The following is a 3,621-nucleotide window of genomic DNA, read 5'->3' on the forward strand; positions in this document are numbered from 1 at the left end:
GTCTAAACAGATTCAAGGAATTGATAAGCTTTACAAAAAAACTAAATACAGAAATCACAGGTTAAGGTGGTTTCTTTTATCAATTTAAATACCTTCCATGAATGATGAATGTCATTAACCTTAGCAGTTAGTGACTCCCAGTTACAAAATCAAGAGAGGAGAAAACATCTATTGAAAGAAGATATAGCCCTTTGGGCATTTTTACTATGGCTGTAAAGCATGGGATGTCTAAGGTAAATGTGCTTGTCCTTCCTGTTCTTTATTCTCTCTTCAATTTATGCACTCTGCGATTTCCAATCATTCTAATTCATCTTTTAACACACATGCATAAGAGGTTTTCTAATTTGAAAGGTTTAACCCAATCAAACAGTCTTGAATTTATAAATCATGTACAAACTGCACCCAAAAAAAAAAACCTTTTAAATGTAATATAAATTTAGAAGATCTCATAATGTCAAGCCGTTATTTGGAGACTTGTATTTATCAACGAAATCATGACTTTGAATCACAAGTTCCCATGTTTTTTGGCTTGTGTGCAAATTTGTTTGTAATAGCTTATGTGCACTATCATCTTACCTTATTTGAATATCAATTTCAAATTTCATTCAAGTGCATTTCAATAATTCACCATTCTTCAATTGATCTTGCAGAGCCCACTGCCTTGGTTACTATTATTGCTACTTGGTGTGAACTATGCAGTTTCAGCTGTAGAAGAATACCAGACATACATCATCCACATGGACCATCCTCAAAAGCCTGCACCTCACTCAACACACGAGTCATGGCATCGGTCCATTCTAAAATCCTTGTCATCATCTCCGGCGGATGACGAAGAAGAATTATTGCTGTACTCATACAGCCATGCCCTGCATGGCTTTAGTGCAAGGCTCACACCCACTCAGCTATCTGAGATACAACTCTTCGGCTCATGTTGCCACATATCCGGAGTCCTTTGGCAGGCTGTTGACAACTCACACACCCAAGTTTCTAGGACTACAACAAAATTATGGCATATGGCCTACTGCCTCTTATGGAGAAGGTGTGATTGTAGGCGTTATAGATTCAGGAATTTGGCCGGAGAGTGAGAGTTTTAGCGACGAGGGTATGCCACCAGTGCCACAAAGATGGAAGGGGAAGTATGAGAATGGCACAGGATTTGGCCCTTCAAACTGCAACAGGAAATTCATTGGGGCTCGATCCTTTAGCAAAGGATTCCGAGGTGCAGGAAAGAATATATCCAACGTAGAAGACTTTAATTCTGCAAGAGACTACTATGGTCATGGTACGCACACGGCATCCACAGCAGTAGGTAACCATGTACCTGGTGTAAGTTACTTTGGATATGCAAGAGGCACAGCCAGTGGCATGGCTCCCCGTGCACATCTTGCCATGTACAAGGTCCATTGGGCAGGTGAACTAGGAGACATTGGTGTAACTGATGTACTCGCTGGCATGGAACAAGCAATTCGTGACAGGGTTGATATCATATCATTGTCTTTGGGCTTTAATCAGTCAGCTTATTTCTTGGATGCCATTGCCAAAGGTTCTCTTTCTGCAACTGAGAAAGGGATTTTTGTTGCCTGTGCTGCCGGCAATGAGTTTAATTATGCAACAGTAGAGAATGGAGTGCCTTGGATCACAACTGTAGGGGCTGGTACACTTGATCGAAGTTTCCTGGCAACAATGACTCTAGAAAATGGGCTAACCATTGAGGGTACATCGTACTTTCCAGAAAGCATTTTCTTTACTAATTTAACATTGTACTACGGAAAAGGAAACAAGAGCAAAGAACTTTGCAAAGACAGAGCATTGGATAGAAACGAGGTTGCTGGAAAGGTAGTCATCTGTGATAGCCAATCGTTTCATATTTCTCCACAAATCAAAGAAGTCCAGAGGGCAGGTGCTTTGGCGGCCATCATTCTGACTGATGTGTCACTTGGTCTAAGTCCAGAGGATTACTCACTTTGAAGCCTTTTGTTATCTGACGCTTCAGCAAATTTAGTTATAGAATTTGTGACAAAGGAGAGAAACCCAAAAGTGAAAAGCATGACGTTTGTGCGTACAAAATTGGGTACAAAGCCTGCACCTCAAGTAGCCGTTTTCTCCTCAAAAGGACCAAATCCAATAACTCCAGGAATTCTCAAGCCAGATATTATCGCTCCAGGAATGGATGTGCTGGCCGCATATGTACCCAATAAACCAAGGGTGACAGTCGGCAACTATGGTTTGGTTACCGATTATGCATTATCAACAGGCACATCAATGTCAACACCCGTTGTTGCTGGTGTGTCAGCTTTACTGAGAGCCATTCACCCAGAGTGGAGCCCTGCAGCCATCCGATCTGCTCTAATGACCACGGCCTATGTCAAAGACAATAACAGCACAAGTTTTAAGATCAATTTTATTGATAGTATTGCCACACCATTGCAAGTTGGAGCTGGCCATATTGATCCCAACAAAGCCATGGATCCTGGACTCATTTATGACACAAGTTTTCAAGATTATGTGGACTTTCTTTGCGGCCTGGGGTACACTAACGAGCAAATGAGACTTGTCCTTAAACGAAATGAATGGCATTGCAACAAGAAGCTTAGTCATGAGCTTAACTACCCCTCTTTTATGGTTGTACTCTCCAACCAAACCACATATCCAATGTCAATGAACTTCAGCAGGGTTGTGAGTCTTGTGACAAAAGTTGGGAATGACACATCTTGTTACCAAGCACATTTGGAGAACATTCCAGATGGAATGAAAATCAGAGTCGAACCTAGTACTCTGACATTCACTCAAAAAAACCAGAAACAAAGTTTTGTTGTGAGTGTTGAGATTGATAAAGAAGTTCCAAGGATAATCTATTGTTTTCTCAAATGGATTGATCAGCATGGACACATTGTATCAAGCCCCATAGCGGCTGCAAATCATGATGCCCCCAAATCATTTTTCTAGATGGTATTGTCAAATTGTAGAGGGTGTCTTGATAGTAAATGCAGTGGCTGAATTAAGTATTGCCTTTGTGATATGAAAGTGAAGTTAGAATGCAAGTACTTCTGTGTCTGTAGAAGTAGATTTTTTTTTTTTTTTTTTTTTTTGCAATGTATCACTTATCACTATTTCTGATACCATGATGACATAATGCTTATCGAAATTTATCAACTGAACTTGTTGCTTCCAACTTAGTGTCAAAAAAATATTGGTCGTGAAAGAAATCAAATTTTGAAATTTAATTATTTATAGTCTTAACTCTTAACTATTAAGGTGCACATTCTATTAAAAAAAAAAAAAAAAAAAAAAAAACTATTAAGGTGTACAAGTGTAAGGACCCAACATTTTTCACAACTGCTTACATTATCTGTTGAAATTGGTGCTAAATAAAAATGATGTTGATAGTAGACCTAGGTAAAAGTGATATTACTCTAATAACAACAAACCAAGTCAAACGGTTGTGAAAAAAGTTGTATCCATTGCATTATTGTTGGCTCCAAAGTTTGTTAGAGATGTTGGAAATCAATATATTGGGTAGGAAGGCGACGTTATCCAACTCCATATCAGAATCGGCCATGCTTCTCAAGTGTGGTCATGTTATTCAGAAAATCAGACATCTACTCAGAACATTTCAACAAT

The 3,621-nt window shown here is 39.3% G+C and overlaps 1 pseudogene; it reads left to right on the forward strand.

Moving 5' to 3' along the window:
• Nucleotides 1-206: 206 nt before the first annotated feature.
• Nucleotides 207-2,946, forward strand: LOC126722515 (subtilisin-like protease SBT1.7; annotated as a pseudogene).
• Nucleotides 2,947-3,621: the final 675 nt, after the last annotated feature.

This window comes from Quercus robur, chromosome 4, assembly GCF_932294415.1.
Source record: "Quercus robur chromosome 4, dhQueRobu3.1, whole genome shotgun sequence".
NCBI classification, from domain to species: domain Eukaryota; kingdom Viridiplantae; phylum Streptophyta; class Magnoliopsida; order Fagales; family Fagaceae; genus Quercus; species Quercus robur.